The sequence below is a fragment of the Rhinolophus ferrumequinum genome, chromosome 2 (assembly GCF_004115265.2).
Source record: "Rhinolophus ferrumequinum isolate MPI-CBG mRhiFer1 chromosome 2, mRhiFer1_v1.p, whole genome shotgun sequence".
Lineage (NCBI taxonomy): Eukaryota > Metazoa > Chordata > Mammalia > Chiroptera > Rhinolophidae > Rhinolophus > Rhinolophus ferrumequinum.
Window position 1 is genome coordinate 93,665,956 of NC_046285.1, and position 23,794 is coordinate 93,689,749.

Genomic DNA, 23,794 nt, shown 5'->3' on the forward strand with positions numbered 1-23,794 from the left:
ACTTGCTGGATTACAGGTTTATTTTAAAAGGATATAACTCAGCAACAGCCAGATGGAAGAGATGCATAGAACAAGGCATGGGGAAGGGGCAAGAAGCTTCCATGCCGTGTCCGAGTATGACACTCCCCACAACTCTCCATGTGTTCAACCTGGAAGGTCTCCCAGCCCTGTCCTTTTGGGGTTTTATGGGTGCTTCATTACCTAAGCATGATTGATGAAATCATTGACCACTGGTGATTGAATTCAATCTCCAGCTCCTCTCCTTTCCCTGGAGATCAGGAGATGGGGCATGGGGAGGTGTGAGACTGAAAGTTCCAATGACATCCCGGTTGGTTCCCCTGGCAACAAACTCCCATCTTCAGGTGCTTTCCAAAAGTTACTCCATTCACATAACAAAAGCTACCTTTAAGAAATTCCAAGAGTTTTAGCTCTGTGCCAGAAACCAGATGAAAACAAAATACATATCTTCCTCATTATAAATCATGACATCACAGCATCACTTACACTAATACTGAGCATTAACTTGACAGCAATAACATCTTTTGAAGTTTTCGAGAATATGACCCTTAATATGAAGCAACAACTAGAAAAATAAAAAAATGTTCATGTGACTGTCAGGGAAAAGGTGGCAGGATTGCAGCAGTCCTGACTGAAAACCCCAGCGAGGAACTGATTAGCTTGAGGAGGTTAGTGAGACGATCTTTGATGGAGAAAATGATTTTGCAAGCAGTTCCTCGATTACTATTTAGTAACTCAGATGGCTCTATTGAGTTATTTAAGATATGTGAGGTAGATGCAGGCAAGTTCAATAGCTTACCATTGTAAGCTGTATAGTTTTTAAAGATATTAGACTAATAGTTTTCAAAGGCAAATGCAATCGGTGTGCTATGTCTTAGACATTTTCTGGAATACGATCCAAATGTAAAATTTTCAATCAGAATTGGAAGCTGTGGCTGATATGGCAGGACTGTAGCTGAAATGGGCTGATTTTTGTACAATCACTAATTTCTTCATGGCATATCATCTAGCCAGTCTTGGGTTGTACATTGAGCAAGTTTCCACCCTTTGCTTGGCCATTTAATGTCTCAGGAAGTGACACTGAGAGGACTGAGGATTTGGACACACCTGGAGATGAGCTGTCTGTTGACTGAGCTAACAATGAATTGACACATCCCAGGAAACTCTCCTCCCTACAGGAACGATTTCCCATCACATCTCAAACTTTTCTCCATTCACTAGTGAAGACGAATAATGCTATCCTCCTCTGAGGTAGTAGAGGACACTCACATTGCTGCCAAAAGACAGATTTTCACAGTCTCGACTTCCTCAAGAGAATGTAAAACTAATTGGTGTGCAGCATGAGAGGACGAAATTTGGCAGAATTGGCAGGTGGGAACATCCTTAGTTCACATTTTGCAGTCATCTGGGAGGAAATGGTGGAGATGTCCCGATATGTGCTGTTTCCCTTGCACAGTGCTGGCCACTGCATGATACTCTGTACCAACAGTGAAGACGTATTCTACTGTGAAAAGAACTGACAGATATGATTTGGTTCTGGAAACTGAGCCTCATGAGACCATGCTGGAAACTAACTCATTAGCTGTGATTTTGTAAAAATTCTGTCATTTTGAGATGAAGTGATTTGATCACCAATATGTCAGATAAAGAGGCTTTGGAGTAGCTTTAAAAGACACCATAGATCAATATGAAAATAAAATGTTTCAGTCTAGTGAAAAAGTTCCACTTGGAGGAGAGTATATTCAATCTCTTAAAGTACACATGCATATACGTACATGTGTGCATGTATGGTGGACGTAAAAAAATCAAAGGAAGTGAGCATCTGTGTGAATGAAAAATGAGAACCAGAAAATATCAATGTGAGTTATGATATCAGTAGACCAATGAATTGTCAGTGACACAGAGTTGCTTTACAGTCCTTGGCAGACAATCAGGTAAGAGTCGTTTCTCCTGGCATACCAATTTCAAGTGGTTATTAACCATGTACATATACTGAAATTTGATGGACTAAGAAAATCAGTTTTAAAAAAATAACTTTCACATTGAATTGTTCTTTCCACTATGCTTAAAAAAAAAACAAAAAAAAACCCCACAATAAGCTGAAGTAAGAGATTTTTATGCCAAACAAGGATGACTAAACTGAAAGTATGGAAATGCCTATTTTTAGTGGATCCTGACATTTTTTACTGCTTGCGTTCCCGGTTTCCAGATAATATGTTCTCCAGTTGGCTGGTTATTGTGCTGTAAATCACATTTCACTATGTCAGCAAACAATGTCATGAACTTAAAGGGTAAAACAAATTCAACTTGGGAAAAAAACTAACAAAAGCACTGAAGTCTAGAAGTAGAAAATGAGGGACAATAAAGAGGAGGTAAAATAAAAGGAATACGATAAGTTGTTTTTTGGCTATGTAAGTATACTATTAGTATCTACATAATTGGGGAAACAAATGATCAATCAGGTAAATGGGAAAAAGAAGGTGTCAGCGTTTTTTTTTTTTGTGTGTGTGTGTGTATATGTATATATATATATATATACATATATATATATACACAAAATTGACATGTATTTGTGCATGTAATAAACAATTATTTCAGTATATGTATCTGTATGTCTATACACAATTATATTTTGAACTCTCCAATTCATTCCAATTGCATTATAGTCTCACATAATACATATTCAATGTAAGTATATATTACTTAACAATATTAAGTATTACATAAATATGTCAGAGACATATAATTTAAATATTGATTGTTAAGTCTGACCAACGTGCTCATTAAACAAGCAGTGAAGCAGGATTCTACATTGCTATGTAAATGTGCTGCAGACTTTGACATTAAGTACTTTTCTTACATTTTAAACGTGCTTATCTTGAGTTGCCTGCAACTGTGGCACAGAGTTGGCTGATACCAAAATACCTCTGAAATATATATTTTTAAAGTTAAGTGAACACTTTCTGCCTTTTAAAGCAAACTATTCTATTGTCCTAGACCATACATAAGGGTCAAAAAATATATTTACAGTTATTGAACTAGGTTTGTCCCACGTAATATCCTGTCTACTTGAAAAATTAATTTATATGAATTTCTGAGCATAACCATTTATGGAAGTATTTAAAAAAATAAATTACATTAGAACAAATTCCAAGTGAAGGAAAACAGATAAAATGTAAGATGTTAAAAGTGTTTCCTGATCTCCATTTGTAGATTTGTTTTCCTTTTCTTTGCTGAATCATACTATGATACAATTACATTTACAATTAATTTTAAAAAAACTAAATGTCTAATTTTGGAATATTAGAAAGTGGAGGCCAAAGAGAAGCACTCTCACCTTAATCACCAGGAAAAGTGGAATCTTCCTTGGTGCAATGTGATAACTAACATTCATATCTCGTCACTAGCAGTTTCTCATTATCAGCCTAAGATTTTTGCCAATGGATGTAAATCTGCTTCCTTGCTTTTACTGTCAATCAGAAATAGCATCCTGGCATTTCATTTTGTGTTTCACAGACTAGAAATTTTTAGCAACCTGAGGACATGTGACTTGAAAACATGAGCAGTGTTGAGAATTCTATTCTCTTCCAGTCTTCATAACTGAAGGGAGTTAGAGTTGAACAATTCCCTTGGCAGCACAGAGAGCTAGAGAATATTAAATTTACAGGTTTTAAAGGTTTTCCCATTGAAAACTGACTCTGGGGGTTTTTCAGAGCAAGAAGGAAGGACAACATATCTAGGAGTTCGGAATCAGCAGAAATCATGCTGCCTTCTCCTCACTGAGATTTTTCTAAATATAAAATAGTTAATTAAAATCTCAGGTCTCAGTTGCCGCAGCTGTAAAGTAAGAGGTTTGAATAGATAAACTCTGAGGTCCCTTTCAAATAAAAAAAATTGATCTTTGTATGATTCTATCCTTAATTACGTAGATTAATAATCTAATCCTATGGAATCTACAAATTAATTTCCCAAGTATGATATTTATTAGCTCTTTCGATGGCTGTGTCCTTCATTGTGTAACTGACATTTCCTGGTCTGTGTGACATCTGACCTATTACTGCTACATCTTGAATCAGGACTTTGGCTGAGCAGAGATGTCTAAGGAGAATCCTTTTGACCCAGAGAGTTTCATAATTCCCCACAGGGACATTTGAGGGACTTTGAAAATTTTATGTATTTGTTGGTAAATTTCTCTGCGTGGCTTTCCTGGAAGCAATAGAGGAAATGTATTTTCTGACAGTTCCAACTACTTAATGTCAGCAGCTGCTCAGTGTTATTCCATTCTTAGGTGTCTGAAACTCAGAAGTACAGAGATCATCGTCACAGCTTCCTATTATTGGTCATGTGTACGTGATCAATACTCTTCAGAGGGCACTGAAGATGGGCTAGAACTTTGGAGGCAGAGAGAGCTGAGTTCAAATCCCAGTTGCAACAGCTGGCTGTGTGACCATGGGATACTTAACCTCTCTTCTTTGTAAATGGGCATAATGGATTCCGTGAGGTCATACTTGTACACTGCCAAGTATAATACTGAAGATTCAAAGAGTATTCTCGTTCTGCTGTATTTACTCTGTTAAACATAAAATTAATAAAACCTGTTAGACTTCTAACAACCTGTTAGAAGATGTCAGCATCTTCAGAACTGGCCTTCTCTTTTGACTTGAGGTATGCCACCAGCAGTATTTTGCAAAAACTTCAAGAACATAATGTACTTAACAAACTACGTGTTAATGTGGACTCTCAGAGGAACTTTTCATTATTAAACACAAAACCAAACAACAACCAGGCCAAAAAACATGAACAAGCCACTTAACAGCAGGATAAACACAAATGGCCAATAAATATGAAAAATGGTCCGACTCATCATAGAAATCCACAATTAAAAAAAACACAACAGCTTTCTTGAGATATTCTTCACATACTATACAATTCACCTATTTATAATGTATATTTCAATGGTGTTTAGTATAGCCATCACCACAATTAATTTTAGAACATTTTCACCTTCCCCCCCATAAAAACTGTATACCTATTAATATTCACTCCTTTTTTCACACCACCTTATCTCCGGCCTCCACTAATCTACTTTCTGTCTATATAGATTTGCCAATTCTGGGCATTTTATATCAATTGGAATCATACAATATGTTGTCTTTTGTGACTGGCTTATTTTACTTAGCAAAACGCTTATCCCTATTGTAGTCTGTATCAGTACTGCATTTTTTTTTTTAACTTTAGAACTTACTATTTTTTTCATTTTTATTATTGTGGTAGAATATATACAACAAAATTTGCCATGTTAACCATGTTTAAATACACAATTCAGTGGCATTAATTACCCTCACAATATCATGCAACAATCACTACTCTCTATTTCCAAAACATTTTATCAATCCAAACAGAAACTGTAACCATTAGGCAGTAACTTGCCTTTCCTCTTTTCCCCAGCCCCTGATAACTTCTAATCTCCTTGCTGTCTCTGGAATTGCCTCTTCTATTTCATATAAATGGACTCAGGCAATATTTGTCCTTTTGTTGTCTGGCTTATTTCACTTAGCAAAATGTTTTCAGGGTTCATCCATGTTACAACTTCATTCCTTGGTATGGATGAATAATATTCCATTGTATGGATACACCATATTTTGTTTATCCATTCTTCTATTGATAGAGACGTGGGTGGTTTTTACTTTTTGGCTAGTGTGAATAATGCTGCAATGAACACGGGCATACAAATATCTGTTTATGTCCCTGATTTCAGTTTTTTGGGGTATATACCCAGGAGTGGAGTTTCTGGGTCGTATGATAACTCTGTTTGAAGAACTGCCAGACTTTTTCCCAAAGTAGATGTACCAGTTTAAATTCCCACCAGTAGTGTATGAAGGTTTCAATTTTCCTACCACTTCAGTAATAATTATTATCTGTCTTTTTGATTACAGCCAAGTTAGTGAGTATGAAGTGATATCTCATTGTGGTTTTGGCTAATGAAATTGATGGCTAATGAAATTGAATATCTTTTCCTCTGCTTATTGGCCATTTGTATATTCTTATACTATTAGTGGAAGTGTAAATTGATTAAAAATAACCAACTCTGGAGGGCAGACATCTTGCAATTTGTTCTTTTTGATCCAGCAAACCCACTTATAGTAGTACTTTACCTTAAGGAGATAACTACAGAAGTCTGAAATTCTGTTCACCATTTCCTCTTTGTATTTATGTGCAAAGAGAGATGTCCAGTAGGATTACTGGCAAAAGTAAATGAATAGTGCTTATCTCGAAGTGGTGGGATTTGGGATTACTTTTTGTTTTTCCTTTGAGATTTTCTTTACTGTTAGAACTTTAAGAAAAAAACCCCATCATGTATAAAAACAGTAATAAACAGACTTTCAAGGGAAAAACAATGCTGCTCTGAACTCTCCTTTTACTATTAGGGAGCATACCCTTTGACCCTGAATTCCTACTTTCAAGCCACAAGATGATTCTAATAAACTAAAGCAACATGGAGAACTGGTGTAACAGAAACGTCTGAACCTGTTTTCATTGACTTTTCCTTACGATAATTACACAAGTTTAATTACAGCAAATAAATTAAAATCAATACTCTGGAATCAATATACACAAAACAAAATGTGCTTCGTTTACAAGTCCTAATAGGATCCCAAATAAGAACTGTTTACTAAAATATATTTCCAGCATATCTGCCTTTGAATGGAAATTAGTGGGGGATGATGGGAGAGGATTCTAGACCATTTCTCCATTCTGGCACTCATCACCAGCCGAGAGGATTCAGTTCGTCCAGGCTTGCTCCTAATTGTTTGAGCTGTGGCATCTTTGTGTGTATTGTATATTTAGCCAGAAGGTCTCCATCCATCTCGAATTTCTAGAAAAGTCCCAGGGTTCTACCAAGTATGTTCGACTGGTGTTGCTTCACATTTATGTTTCCCGAGCCTGTGTAACTACCTGGAGGTCAGTTTCTTGCTTGTCTGTCTCCATAGTTCCAGGGCACAGTGACTTTCATCTTGCAGCAAGTTTGTGCTAAAATATTGACACTTGCTAGAAATAGATTCGTCTGCAAAGTTGTTTTAACTGGATCCATCATTAATTCTTTCATGTACTTTTCCCAAGACGTGGAAATGTCCTCTCAATATATTAAAATGCATCGGTGCTCTCTCTATTTCATTATTTTCCTTGAAGCTATCCTTTGTGGAACACTCCATTTTCTGCCTCCAGTATGGGCTGGTGGTTGCCTAGATTCCCCGCACAGCTCTTGCCCTGGGATCACCCTTCACCATCATCCTGGGGATTTCCTCGTCCCTCTCCTGGGTTGGATCCAGGAGAGTCTGAGTGTCATGAGGTCTGCATATTGTGCACTTATACGTATGAGGTGTGATCAACAAATATGGTGAATGCTGCTGCGGAGTGCCATCCAACGGAAAGGCAGGGATCTTCAATATGGGAAGTGGCGCATCAAACCTTAGTAACAGTGTGTGACAAGTTTCAACTTGTTGGTGCAGTCAGTCGGGTGTGAGCTACAGTTGAGAGGTGTGTTTTAAAGTGTGCTGTAAATCATCCTCCATCATGACAACACTCCGTGTCACATATCGCTTCTGATATATGGCAATTTCTGTCAAATAAAAACATTATGGTGTGTCCTCATCCACCTTATTCATTGGATCTGGCACCGGGCGACTTCTGGCTCTTCCCCAAAGTCAAAATTATTTAGGACATGGAGGCAGCCACGAGAGCGCAACTAAAGACACTCATGAAAGAGGGCTTCCAGAACTGCTTCAGAAAGTGTCAAGAACGATGAGATAAGTGTGTTCAAAGTGAGAGGGAGTATTTTGAGGGGGATTAATGGAAATACGTCTTTTACTGTAATACATTTTTTTAAATTTAAACATTCACCATATTGTTTGATCACACCTTGTACGAGGGCTCTGAATATGGTTTAGTGTTCTGCTCTTGCCACCTTGAAGTTCTTCAATTGTGAACAAGAGGCATTGTGTTTTCATTTCGTACTGGGTCCCGCAAATTATGTAGCTAGTTCTGCATGGACCCTACATTTATGTTTTTCACTTTTTTGGTAAACTGTGAGTATGTATGTATTGTGAAATGATTACCACAATAAACTTAATTAACATCCATTATATCACATAATTACAATTTTTTTCCTTGTGCTAAGAACGTTTAAGATTTGCTCTCTTAGCCACTTTCAAAAATACAATAACAGTATTGTCAGCTATGGTCATCATGTTATACATTACATCCCTAGACCTTACTTATCTTATAAGTGGATGTTTGTAATTTTTGACCACATTTACCAAACCTCCCCACTTCCCTGCAAACACATCTGATCTTTATTTCTGTGAGTTTGTTTTTTTCAGATTCCACATAAAAGTGAGGTCATATGGTATTTGTCTTTCTCTGTCTGACTTATCTCACTTAGCATAATAATACCAGGTTTATCGTCATTCAGAGGCATGTTAGCATGTGTCATGCTTTCATCCACTATGCAGTGTATTTAGACTGGGGATGATTTCGGTGTCCAGACTGTCAAAGGATATGGACTTTAATGTATGCGAACAGATTGGACCGCAAAGGCATTGTGCTCTTCTCTGTTGTCCTACATGGCTCTGTCTGGCTGTACATCCTGCGTGAGCATCCTCGGTGTTTACACACATGTGCAGTTGTTGGACTAGTGCACCTGAGAAGGATACACTTTCTCAGACTGCACAGTTTGCTATGCAAATCCTCTTGAAGGTGACCATTGATTTCCTCTCAGATGCAAGGGCAGAGAAATGAATAAACAACAGCATTTTTACCAAATTATCTTTAATTAAAAATATATCACAAGTAGCACCACACTGTTTAAAACATTTTTTAAGGAATGCATTTTTTTCCCAAATAGCCTGGAAGTTACCTTCAGCTTCACTCATTCCTTCACTTTCTCTAATGTCCAGTTGGTCCCCTGACCTAGCAATTCAACTTCCAAAAATATCATTCCAGTCCGTTATCTCCTTTCCAGCCTGAGCTCCCATTGCCTTAATTCATGTACTAACATGAACTCAAGATTCCAGCAGCTGGCTAATTAGAACCCCTGATTTCAGGGTCTTCTTACTTAATAACTCCCCACTCTGCACTCGTCTGCTTATTACTCTTCTGCTTTAAAATCTCAATGGAGAAATTATTTACCAAGGTTTAAGGTAGTACAAAAGATGGTGAAGCTCTCTGGGACTAGGAAAGGCAGCATCTTACCACCCCTGGGCCTAAGGAAGCAAGTAAGGGAACAGTGACCCAGAGTGACTTGGGACTTTAGGACAGGGTAGAGGAAGATAGTCACTGCCAAACTGTAAGTGGGCAGGAAGAGATCTGGGAAAGTAAACACCTAAACCTGTCTGCGTGCCCTCTGATCTCCTGCTGGGACTGTCCACTGCCAGATCCTATCTAAAGCTAAAGGACAAGGAAGGGAGCATGGTGACGCTCTCCACAGTGGTTACCTCGGTGGGGTGCAGAGCAGGTAACGAGAAGATGGGGGAGGGCACAAATGAAGACAGTTCAGCACAGTAGCATTTTCTTATTTCCCTAAGCTGAACTCATGTCTCCCTCATTGATATTCCAAGAACATTTTATTCATACCCTAACCGAGGCACTTGTGATACTAGATGTGTAAATAATTTTCATGTTTAGACCGTAAGCTCTTTCATTGAAGGACTCTCTTAATTATCTCCGTACACTTAGTACTTAGCATTGTCTCGCACTCAGTGGTGAACGTTTGCTGATTAGAACAAAAGATGGTGTTGACATTTTGTCTAGCTATAATGACATGAGTGGCTGAAAGAAGTCCCATTCTCCTTACTGTATTTCTCATATGGTGTCTTTCGATAATTTCGAGTCAGCTTGAATCAGGGATTGAAGAAGTGAAGAATGCAGAGATGGGGTTGGCTTAATCAGAGGAGACTGTAAATGTGAAAGCACTTTGCGAGATATGCTGCTGTTCAAATATTACTAGCAGTATTTCCATTATTATGGAGTAAAAATAAGGAGGAACAAAACCAAAAAAAACCGCAACCAATAGCAGTCAAGAGGAAGAAGAGTAAACCTGTTGCTAGTCTCTATTACATGGAGAAAGTTAAAACAGACAAACAAAGGTGCTTATTTACTAAGACTGTCGACTGCATCAGGGTCATCGAGGACTATTTTCTGTGCTAATGCTGACTCATTTTGTAATATTGGGTAAATCACTTAACCTTTTTGCAGTGCAGTTTTTCCAATCCATTAAGTGACTATTATAGTACTTTCTCCCTGCTGATGTGCAAGGATGTTTGGGTGATTTATTTGATGATTGCTATGAAGCACTTTGACTTCCATAGAGAGAACCAGGAACACAAGATTTAAGTGGGATTATTAGTTAGAAAGTCTTTTTGCATCGGTTGAGTCTCTGAGTCCCATTTGTAGTTCAACTGCTTTTCTGTGGCTTTCCCAATTCTTGGCTGGTTCCTTTTACACATTTACAAGGGTGTAAGAATATCCTATCACGTATCCTAAATGATGGTGCTATAAATCAAATAAACTCATTGGATAGATTGGAAAAATTAGAAAAGTTAGAGGATTTCGAGCCTGTCCTAAGGTGACTAAGGAAAACACTTAAGGTGTTTTGAGTGGGAAAAGATTATTAGTGAGTGACCAAAATCAATCAAGAACATAACCAAAATGTTATATGGGTTGGCACTTGACATAAGACATATTAACACCTGATGTTTTGGGTCTATGGAGGCAAAAAGACAACCGGTGCCGGGGTGTAAGAAACTTGTTTATATTGTTTGATATACAAACTTTTGGGTCTGTTTTGATGTCGGTGATCCAGTTTTACAGAATTTTCCATCAAATGATCCTAAGTTTATGGAGAATATCAGCACCTGTTTATGGAGTAAGTAAGCCATTGCATTAGGGTCTTCTCCATATGCTTTTGTGAGAACAAGAATGTGTATGATTCTTCAGAATTATTAGTCTTACTTTATTTTTTCAGGTTTAGAAATAATGTGGGATATTGCTCTATTTTGATTGTGTTGGATTTTTTTATTTTATTAAAAAAATCCACAACATGTAAATATCTATGTCATGGCTTAAGTTTTCATGTCTCTAACGACAAGTTTAGGATTGGATTGTACCTGTAGCCCTGCTCTCTCTCCCGAGAGCTGGCCTTATACCTTAGAGCGGTAGGTTTGCATATTGAAATACCAGCTTGACCTAGATGCCAGAACATTGAAAGTTCTGAATGCCAGGTCCACAACAGAATTCATTAATTTCTCTTTAGTTCTTGGTAATTGCCTGTTATTCTTATAAATAATGCTAATTTCAGGTACACCCTTGAAATGAAGGAGTGTAGCATATAAAAATATGCTATTTTAGCATATCCTAGCTTATATATTGTCATCATATACTGGCATTATGTGCTGGCATCATCTACTGTCATTGCTGGAGTGTCTCTTTCCCAGAACTCATAGAAATGGGGGCATCGTGAAGTAGGCAGTTCAACTCATCATGGTTATTGAAGCAACTATTGAGTCAACAGAGAAACTGCAGATACTTAAGATAAACATTTACATTTCTGATTATATAATGATGCTAAATTTACTTCAAGACTTCGGAGAGAGAATTAAAATGGGAACAAAGGACAGGGACAGGAGCTCAGGTCTACAGGGTCCCTCTCCAATTGTAGTGGGTACCTTATTTCTTTTCTATCTTATTTTTCTATTTTTCATGAAGCATTGTTTTATTACTTATGCACAGTGATTCAAAACTAGGCAAAATAATTGTCCCCAATTAGAGGCCCTGGAAAACCATCTATAATCAATAGACAAAAATGAACTTCATGACATTGTCGGTGTTAAGCTGGTTGCTTTTGCTTTGACTTTGAAAAGATGTTTTTTTTAAGTAAATGTTACAAGCTATATGAGCTTGTTGTAAAATAATTCAAACAGGAAATTTTAAAGTAAATATCCCCCTAGCCATGCAGTGTCACTGCTTTTGAGGCTCCAACTCCCTTTTCCTAGGCTGAGTCTGTTAGGAGTTTTTCAGAAATCTGTGTATACACACACGTGTGCATACCCTGTATATATGTGTCAGGTATATCTTTATATATAACACATTATAAATATGTCATATTTTATATATCATAAGATGTATTTTTTTAATTTTGAAAAAAATCGATCACACTCCATGTGGGAAACATTGTGGGCATGTATTCATTTCAGTATGATAAATCTTCATTCGTCCTAATGGTTTCACAGTATTCCCTTGAGACATACCCTAATTTATTTAAGTAATTCCCAATCGACTGACATTTAAGTTGTTTCCAGTTTTCAGCTATTATGAATATGCTACAATAAACATCTTTGTATGAATTATCTTTGTTAAGTTTTGGGGGGAGCATATATACAGGATAAATACCTAGAAATGGAATTTCTGAGTCAAGGATATACGCATATAAATTTTGAGAAATATTACCAATGAAAAGGGCTGCATACGTTGATTCTCTCACTAGCACTATGGGAAAGTATTTTATTATCTATGTCTTTACCATTTGGTAAGCTAAGCCCAACCACAGATGGCTGGTTTGACTTTGAAGATTGGCAAAGAAGACTGTGACTCTGATTAATGCTTTTACTTCGGTTTACCATAGGGCAACAGGTATTTTGCAGACCAGAGGTTCTCACCTGGTCCAGGAGGATGAGTATCACCTAGGGACTTGTTAGAAATGCAAGTTCTCAGGTCCCAACCTAAACCTCCTGAATCAGAAATTCTCATGGCGGGCAGGGCTCAATAACCTGTGTTTGAACAAGCCCTCCAGGTAATTCTGATGCTCACGAAGTTTGAGAACCACTTCAGTAGAGCTTGATAAATATGAAGAGACAATTTCCCAGGGCCTCCTTTATGCCTCTTGGAGGTACACCTGGAACTCTCTGGTTCAGGTTGAAGGTGCCCAGGGCTGCATATTCTCTGCATCTCATCCCATTTGTATGGGGCACTCAGTGGAGAATTATTCTGTAAAAGGCAGCTCCTGCTGCCTCAGAATTATAAAGCTCTGGGTCCTATCTCTTACTGGGTTAGGAAGCATACAGTGGGCATGGCCAAATAGTAACAAAATTTTGGCTTCTTGTCCAGCTGAAAAATGGCATCTCATTCCTATTTAATGTTAATTTCTTTAATTTTAAGTTAAGCATATTTTCGTTTTATAGGCCACTTGCACTTCCCCCCCTTTAGTTATTTACCTCTTTATGTTCTTTGCAATGTTTTTCTATTGGTTGGTTGTCTCTTCTTTTTTTTTAACTTGTTAAGACAATTTAATTTTAAGGAAACTAACCCTCTGTCATTTGTGTTGCCAATTTCTTTTTACCCAGTTTGTCATTTATCACTTGAATTTAGTTACAGTAAATTTTTGCATAACAGATAAAATTTTTATGTAGTCAGATTTATTAGTTTTTATGTTTCTAATTTTTGAATTTTATGTAAGCTTAAATAGATCTTCCCAAACCTAACATAATAAAAAAGCTCATATTTTCTTCTAAACTTCATGATTTTATTTTTAACATATAAATCTTTGATGTAACAGAATTTATTGTTACTTAGGGAGTGAAGTATGCATGTAAATATGTTTTCCAAAAGCTTAAAAGTTATTCCAATATTATTTATTAAATACATTTATTAAATAAATATCATTTATTAAATACATAATTTCTTCCAATGATTTGAATTCATTAATCACATACATGTATTAATCACATGTATGTATTTCTAGAGTATAATCCATTGATTGAATTGTAATTAATTTATAGTTCAATTTAGGGAAGAAACACTTTCAATATAAAATTTTCCTAACCAAGAACAGAATACACCTTTATAATTACAGTGGTACCTCGGTTTTTGAACATAATCTGTTCCGGAAGACCGTTCGAGTTCTGAAATGTTTGAAAACCGAGGCACGATATCCCCATAGAAAGTAATGTAAAATGGATTAATCCATTCTAGATCTTTAAAATCAACCCCTAAAGCTGCAAATTTTGCATGAATTTTACTATCTAATGATACCATAGATGCATAAAATTTACGGCGTTCGTAAACCAAAATGTTCGTCAACGGAGACATTCAAAAACCGAGGTACTACTGTATTATTTTTTTCTTTATTCCTCAGGAGTGATTTAAAACTTCCTTCACGTAGGTGTTGGTACCACCAGTACCGGGTCTGGAGTAGCTCTGCAAAAATCCAGGACACCCCAGGCCTGCTGCCGCCTGCCAGCTTCCTTAAGGTTCAGCCACTGATAAAGCCTCTTACGGTAGGCGAATTGGTGTGTCAGGGTCTCAGGGAGTCACTAGATTGGAAGAGTTGTGGTCACCAAGTTAATGTAGACTCAGTTTAGCGCCAGTGCTGAGCCTGGAGTTACTCAACAGAAGTCTCAGAACACATGGAGGCCAGTCGCCACTCACCTGGGGCCCATGGAGTCTGATAGTTTTCCAAGTAAGAGTGCAATGTGGGCGGGGCTTGCTGCTTATGAGAAAGTGCCTTTGGCATTGGGTGGGATGGGTTCCCAGTGAGTTAGCAGAACATAGCTGTGGAGTTCACCAGACCAATCAGATTCTGATTTGGCTGTGTGGGGGTGGGCTCAACACAGGAAATATGGTGTCTGCTTGCCGGAAGGAGGACCCTACACAGACTATCCTCCAGCCCTCCCCTGAAGCCACACACCTCAGTCTGCCCCTCCTATGCCTCCAACACTTCCCGAGTCACCATCCCTCCGCCAGAGCCCAGGGTGAGTGCCCTGGGGTGAGAGAGTCTGTGTGCAGGCCGTTTAAGAGGACATCTGGGTTTCCCGCTGCCTTCTGTTCCAGCAGAATGGTCAGAATCCCCATTGTTTTTCACAGCCAGATGTTGTGGGCTGGGGAGGCCAATATAGGGCAGGAGGTTTGGGGCTAGCCCATTTCTCATCTCTGCCCCTTGTACCAGTCTTTACGTGGCTTCTTCTTTATATCCTTAGTTATAAAACTTCTATTCAGCCAGACTTCAGATGGTTCTCCAGGTTGATTGTTCTATAATTTAGTTGTAATTTTAATATGTTCAGGGGAGGAAGCAGGCACAGTGTTTATCTACTCCACCATCTTGGGTCTCTTTGTTAACGGTATCTTTTGAAGGTCAGTTTATTATCATTTTTTTGCTTTTATGGTTTGTGTTTTTATAGAAATCTACTGTAACCAAAGGTAACAAAAAATTCTCCTATGTTTTCTCCAAGAAGTTTTGACTCTTACTCACAAAGATTTATAATCCTTTTTGAGTTAAATTTTGGATGTGGTGTGGAGCTGAAAGTTGAAGTTCCACTCTTTTGTTTTTCTGTGTGAATATACTACTTTTCATCATCTTTTGTTGAAAGCAATGTCCTTTCCACATTGAAATACATTGGTACCTTTGTTGGTAATCAATGATATATGTATTTGTATATATATTTCTGGACTCACTATTCTGTTCCATTGATTTACATGTCAACACCAGATTAACTTGATTACTGTAGCTTTATATCAAGTTTAAGTGTAAGCTTTATAGTAAGCAGGAGTTTAACTTCCAAATTTATTTTTCTTTTCCAAAAGGCTTCCAACCTTTTCTTTTATTTTGGCTATTCTAGGTGTTTTGCATTTCTATACAAATTTTAGAATCTGCTTCTAATTTTTACAAATCAATGTTGTGATTTTGGAATTGTGTCAAACCTGTAGGTCAGTTTGAGGAGAATTGATATTGACAATTTTGAATTTTTTAATTCATAACACTGTGTATCTCTCCATTTATCTAGTCTTCTTTAATTCCTCTCAGCAATATTTAGTAGTTTTCTGTCTTTAGGTTTTTTTAATAGATGCCTTTTTATTGGATTGAGAAAGTTCTGTTTTATTTTTAATTTGCTACCAGGTGTTTCTACCACAAATGAGTGTTGAAGTTTGTAAAATATTTTTCCTGCATTTATTGAGATGATCATATGATTGTTCACTTTTAGTCTATAAATATATGAAGACACATTTTTTAAAATGTTAAACCAATGTTACATTACTGCTAAAGGATTGCTGAAAGAACCTTTTCAGATAGAAGGGCAATGATATCAGAATGAAACTTGGAGCATTATGAATCAATAATATCTTTTAACTCCTTGATATGGAAGATTAGGAATTAGCACATTTGTATGTTTTCCAATCCCCTTTTTCCACCATTGCTATTGTTTCTTAGCTATACTCATGTATTTCAATGTTTGGAAATTTGCATAATTGTTCATTTAGCCTTTTTCATTCTAATCCATTCAGTGCAAACCACAAATATTTTTATGCCACAAAATTTTCCTTTCTCAGTTCTTTCAGTTATAGCACTTGTTTGACAAGATTTTATCAAGTAGCTTTTTATTTCCTAAGAAATGCCCTCTAAAAACTTTTTGGCTCACGTCTTTTTTTTGAATACTAAATGCTGTTATGAAGAAATCTGAGGCCACTCTGATTTTCTTCCTTGGTAGGTGAATTGCTTTTTCTGACTGAATGCTCATATAATTCTGTTTCATTCTTATAGGTAAGCAGCCTCACCAGAATATATCTTTTTTTAAAAAAATTTTTATTGGGGAATGTTGGGGAACAGTGTTTTTCTCCAGGGCCCATCAGCTCCAAGTTAAATCGTTGTACTTTAATCTAGTTATTGAAGGTGCAGCTCAGCTCCAAGTCCAGTCGCCATTTTCAATTTTTAGTTGCAGGGGGCGCAGCCCACCATCCCATTTGGGAATTGAACTGGCAACCTTGTTGTTAAGAGCTCACGTTCTAACCAACTGAGCCATCCAGCTGCCCCAGAATGTATCATGTTGATTACTGGAATGAATTGCTTTTCCCTGGAACATGATATGCTCTTTCATCCTCAGATTCAGTTCTCTATTTCAGAAATGTGATCTATTTAATTTTTGAATATTATTTTTGGATCTATTTGAATCCCTTTGTTGATCAAACTTATGTTGGCTTTATCTGGTCTCTCTCCATTGCTGTCTAATTACCTTTGTTTCTTTGTCCTTTTCCATTTAAATATTTGAATTTTTATAATCCTTTCTCCCATGTTCCCAATCCTTTTCAAAAATGGTATCGTATTGTTTCTGTGGTTGTGTCATTTTATTTCTGTGGTATTTGTATTATTAACTTTGATATCTTTTGAACTTTGCCAACTCACATTTAACACCTTCATTATTTCTTCTTTAATTTCAGATCCTTGCTCACAAAGTTTTCGTTTTCAGAGTTCTTCACCCTTGTTAATTTCTTTAAGCGTGTAGAGATTTATTTGTGTCTTTTTCTTCCCCACTTTGTTTTGTTTCCTGTGGTAATTCTTCTGATGCGTATTCTTTGTAAGCTTTGCACCCCTTTGTTCAAAAGAATTACAAGTGTACATTTGTTAAATTGTATAGTATACCATGACCAGTTATGCTGCTTGGAAAGTCTTTATGCAATATTGAGAGCAATCCCTAGAGAGGAGAGCTATAAACGTAACATCAGTAATAGGAAGATTGGATCTAGATGGCGGGAGAGACACAGGGCAGTGCATCATTGTGTAAGGTAGGGATTGGCTCTAGGATGTGACTTCTTGGCTGGCAGGAAAAAGAGCCTGAATGTGAAGAGAGGGACAAGGCTAGTCTAAGTGTCAGAATCCCTATCCCACCTTTTCACTCACACAAAGAAGGCTCTGGTGAACCATCACCACACCACCATCAAATACAACTTTGCTTTAAATGACTAAATGACATATTTCTTTTACCCTGGTTAAGTAAACACTTGTCATTACCGTAAAAGCTTTTTGGAGTATATATCATTTCTGCTGTTCTCCACATATGCTCAGTAAAAAAACAAACAAACAATAAAACACAATCAAACAATAAGAAAATACAGATAGTAAAAGTAAAATTTAGTCTTTATTTCCTCCTAATCCTTCAACCCTTCCCTAAAAAGTACTGTTTAATGCTTTGATATGTCTAAATCTTTATTCACATTTTCTTCTGTTGCTTGCACATATGAATTTTGTTTTCCTAATATATCTTGGTAATCTTTTAATGTCAGTATCTATTTTTTTATTACAAACACTTTCATAGTATTGTACACTATGGCTGTTCTATTGTTTATTTAACCATCTACTGTAATTGGCCATACATGTACCCTAAAATGCTACAATGAAGAGTCTCCTATGTGGATACTGTGAGTGCTGTTGATCACATATAATCCTAGGAGTGGACTTTGTAGGTATCAGAAAATGCACAAGTAAAATTTTGATAAGTCCTGAAAACTTATACTTCAAAAAGTCTATTCTAGTTTAGTGTCTCACTAATAAGAGTCTGGTTCCCTAAACACACTCTTGTCAAAATAGAATATTACCTGCTTTTTTGTTTTTGCCTATAAATTAAATATTTTAGCTCATTATTAAAATAATTTACACATTCCAAATGGAATTTCAGCATATTTTAAAAATACTCAATAGACACATATCTCTTCTGTGACTTCCTTTGTCTATTGCTAGTAGGATTTCTGACGGTCCGTATTGATTTCTAGGGGCCATTTATATTGGTTGTTAAACTTACCTGTTAAAGTTATTAGAAACATTTCTCCAGTCAGCAGCTCATCTTTGCATTTTATTAATAATCTTTACATTAGTAAAAATATTTGAATTTTTACATAGCCAAATCTTTGAACTTTGTATTTTTTGTTTCTTTGCCTATGAGAGTATTATATTCTCCACTTTAAGATGAAGACATAAAGGTCTATAGTTTTCCTAACACTTATATCATGTTTAATGTTTTATTGAGCTTAGTGTTTAATCTGTTTGTAAATAGTTAACCTGTTATTTCAACATCATTTATTGAATTGGTGGTCTATTCTCTCCTGATTTGAAATATCACATGTTTTATCTTTTCATATTGATCTATGTGTCTCTTCTTGGACCAATGCCACCCAGTTCTTCACATTTAGAGTAGTCCAGCAAGTCCCTCCTCATTATTCTCCCTTTCAAAATTATACTGGCTGTTTCATTTCATTTGATAAGACATCCTTTTAGAATTTTGATTGGGAGTTGTGTCAAATTTATATATAAATATGGAGAGATCTGGTATCTTTTAATATTGAGTCTTCCCATCCTGAAACTTGGTTTGCCCTGCTATTAATTTAGAGCTTTTCACTTTCTTCAATAAAATTTTATACCATTCTTGATAAATATATTGTATATCTCTTGTTGGATTTAATTAGGAATCTGTTATCACTTTGTTATTATGTGATCTTTAAAGGCATTTTAATTGGTTATTTCAGGTGTAAAAAAGCTACTATGAATTCTCATCTGTTGATCCTGTATCCACCTAACTAAATTCTCTGTTCTAAAAGTTTAGTAGTAGAATCTCTTGGGTGTTCTAGATGGACACTCACATTGTTTGTTAGTAATAATAGTTTCATCTTTTTCTTTCTAGTATTTACACCTAATTTTTTCTGCTGATATTTTAGAGGTTTTTTTTTTTTCAGTAAAAAGCTTTTTCCAGTAATGATATTATTGAGTTCAGAGTGTGTCTTTTGTGGCGTTCAATTCCTTAAAAACTTAGTGTTTCTTATTTGCTGTTATTTGTGGTTGAGGTTCTAGATTAAACAGTTCATTGCTGTGTGTATTTTCTCAGCCCAATGAGGATCCCATGTTATCTGGCAGTTGATGCAAGCTCTAATCACCTCTGGTGAGTGTGCAGGAGAAAAGGACCAAAGTGTGGCTAGGAGGGTGTGAAGGAGGCTATTATTCTGAGAATGAGACTCCTGGTACCTCCTGGAAGGTGGAAACTCTCTCTTTCTTTTACTCAAAAGCCACCCAGGTGTCTTGCATGTCTGAGTTCTTAGGAGGGGTAGTCATAAGCCTAATCTGGGGACAAATACAGTAGGGGAAATAGGGGATAGCTCTCTTGTCTGTGCCACTCTTCGGTTACCTACAACACTCTACACTCTCTTTCCTGTTTCCCTTGCCTCCGATTGTGGCATTCTGCACTTCTGCTGTGAAAGAGCACTATTTGGGGATATTCGTCTACTGAGAGGGGTTCTTTATCCTTTTGGAGTATGGTACCAATTAATTTGCTATTACTATATCACTTCTTGAAACCCCACATTGTTCTGCTGGTAAACCTTGTTTCCAATGTTATTATGAATTCACGAACTTGTTTCCTTTTGGCAGAGGGTAGGGGTGAGGATTGGATTGTATTTATGCACAGACTTCATCTTAGATTCTTTTTGATTAATTCTTAATTAGGGATGGTACCATCCAGGTCTGCTTTTTGGTCAAGAGCTGAGTCATGAGAGGACAGGGAGTGACTAGGAACAGCACCTTGTTCACTATTTAAAAAAAAAGAAAAAGTTTTTTTTCTTATTGTAATAAGGCTCATCGAATAACATAGAAAATACCAAAAAGTAAAAAGAAGAAGATGCATTAACTTTCAGTCATGTCCTTATGCATATTTTAACATTCTTGTGATTATATTCTCTATAGCATTTTGTATTTATTTTTTAATTTACATCTTAATGCATGTTTTCTATATTATTAGAAACATTCATGGTTATAATAATGTCATAAGATAAAATCAAAGGGATCCTCCAGGGATAATATGTGTTGGGCCATTTGGGTTAATTTAATATTTGGCTGTTTTATTTTTAAGAAGGAAATTATATATACCGAGGGTGCCCCAAAAATGTATACACATTTTAAGAGATGTTATCTGTGCTCAAGCAGTAGTTCATCATAATCGGAAGTGTCTGGACACTGATAATAACTACTTTGAGCACCTCTTGTAATTGCAGAAATCAAACGTGACTTGTATTCATCTTTTGTTATCAGTATATATTGAGTATTACAATTAATATGGTTTTTACCTTTCTTAAAATGTATATACATTTTTTTTGGTGCCCTCTCTGTGTGTGTATTTGTATATATGTATATATATACGCATATATATGTGCGTATATATATACGTATATATATATACAGTTTAATCTTTTGAGATAAAATTTATAGTGAAATGTATAGATCCTAAGTGAATAATTTCATGAGTTTTGATAAATGTTTACATGCAAGTAATCATGATCCCAACCAGATATAGAATACTTACTTGACTCATTTTAATAATGCTGTAATGAATACCTATAAGAAGCTTTGCCATATTGGGATTATTTATTTAGGCTATTATTGTAGAAGTGAAATACTTTGTCCTCATTTTATGAAATTTTTAACGGATATTTTACTAAAATGCTTTCCAAAGGGTTGGATCAATATACATGCCCACCAGGCAGTGGAGAGCACCAGTTTTCAGTCTTTTCTCTGTGATCCCCTTGACACCTTTTGATTAGCCCCCAGCAGGAAAACTTCACTGTTTCTTCCCGAAAGCAAACTGTGACTCTGTCATGTCAATACCTATCTCCACCCGACCATGGCTCTGTGTGTATGTGTGTGCGTATTTATGTGTGAAGAATTGCTGTTTCTGCTCTCAGGGGCCTCATAACACTCTCCCCAGAGGCAATCGTCACCGTAGCCTGGCAGTGGTTATCGCTGGCAGTGGTTACCACTTATTCATGCCAGTGTCTTCCTGGTGGAATCATGACTCAGGGGCATTTCTCAGTCTTCTATCTAAGACACGACAGTGTTTCTCATCACATGGACTCTAAAACTCACCACCCCCTGTTAACTTCTCTCTTGCTCTAATTAGTGCCAACTCCTGCCCATTCTGTTTTCCTAGCTCTCACGTCTCCTTCCTTCTTTCCAGTTCCATTCTCACGCCCTTATTTTGGCCCTTTATCACTGCTTACTTAAACAATTTCTGTTGCTTCTTTCCTCCTGACACAAATTGGTGTGAGCTATGGCTGCCAAATCAGTCATCCCAAGGCATTTGATTACACTGCTGCTCAAAAAAAGATTCCTCTGTGTGTGTGTGTGTGTGTGTGTGTGTGGAGAGAGAGAGAGAGAGAGAGAGAGAGAGAGAGAGAGAGAGATCTATATATCACATTTTCTTTATCAGTCATCCATGGAAGGAAACAATAGGTTGTTTCTATACCATGGCTATTGTGAATAACGCTGCAATGAACATGGGAGTGCAGATATCTCTTTGAGATGGTGATTTTATTTCCTTTGGATGTATACCTGGATAGGGAATTGTTGGATCATATCGTAGCTCTCTGTTTAATTTTTTGAGGAACCTCTATACTGTTTTCCATAGTGGCTGCACCAATTTACATTAACACCAACAGTACACAGGGTTCCCTTTTCTTCACATCCTTTCCAACAGTTGGTAACGCTTTTCTTTTTGATGATAGAAATCCTAACAGGTGTGAGGTGATACCTTATTGTGGTTTTCATTTGCATTTCTCTGATGGTACAAGCTGGTTCGAAGCTGGACCCTCAGGCAGCAGCAGGAAAGCACACTATACAGTCAGTCTCTTTCCAGGAAGAAGATGAGCACTTCTGCCTGCCTTCTCTGCACTGAGCCTGGGTGTATCGCTGCAGGGGTGGGGGTGTGTGTGCTCCTGCTTAAACTGTGTAAAAACTGCTTCTTTGTTTGCTACAGTCCTGTGGGACTTGTGAGTGCAAGCCCTGTTGGCTGTCATCAGAGCTAGGTCCTTTTGAGGCCAGTCCCTCAGGTGGCTGCTGTAAAACTTGGAGCACTAGATATGTGGACAAGCTCCTTCCAGGGAGATCCTGGAGACTTGGTTTTATTGTTGGAGGGAGGCAGAGGGGAAGTGCGCGCCAGCTCACTCAGGCTCCTGGGAGGATCATAGCCATCACCTAGATACCTGCTCGTTAGAACCTGGACTCTCAGGCAGCAGCGTAAGGATGCTTCAAGGAGAGATGGGAGATGGGCATTTTTGCCTTCTCCCTCTGCCCTGGGCCCTGAAGAGATAGCTGTGGTGAGTTTTCATGTGCCCACGTGAACAGCCACGTCTGTGTTTGCTAGAATCCTGTGACTTGTGAGTGAAAGCCCCACTGGCTATCAGAGCTAAGTGATTTGGGGGCCATCACTCCAGTGGAAGCCGTAAAAGTTAGGGAGCTTGATAGGGGGTTTAAACCCCTTTCTCCTCAGGGAGAAGCTGGACTTTTGGGGTTCCCTCCCAACTGTATGTCCTGTGCTGAGGGTGGGGTATATGGTGAGGATGTATGTCAGCCTTTCTCACCTGTTTCAATGTGGTTGTTTTCTCAGTGTTCTGATGTGTAGAAGTCACTCAGTGAGTTTCTGAATTTCTCTTGGAGGGAATTGCTCCATGTGTAGCTGTACACTTGGTGTGTCGCTGGGAGGAGGGAAATTCAGGAACTTTCTACTTCACCATTTTGGATTGGAATAGTAAATAAATGTTTTTTGACTAAGTGAGCCATATAGGGAAAAGAATTGGGATTTGGCTTGACAGATGTAACTTATTTTTATTTATCAGGAAAACACCTCAGTCAAGCATTTGTCCTTTTAAGAAAGGAGTTACCATTTGAGACAGTAGCAAGCTGTTCAAGAAGTTCAAGGACAGAGACATTTCTGTGGGATATTCTAGTTCAACTTCCAAATCATCTCTGGGTCAAGACAGTGGAAGTGGTTTAGAGCTTAAAATAGAAACGAATAGGTCGGTGAGAGGTATATCTTCTGTTATTGCTGCAAGTGTACAGGAAACTGGAATTAGCATCTGCCTGTAGTATTTTAGCCATGCCTAAAAGCAAACTTCCTGTCCCTTTAACCTTTTTTGATCA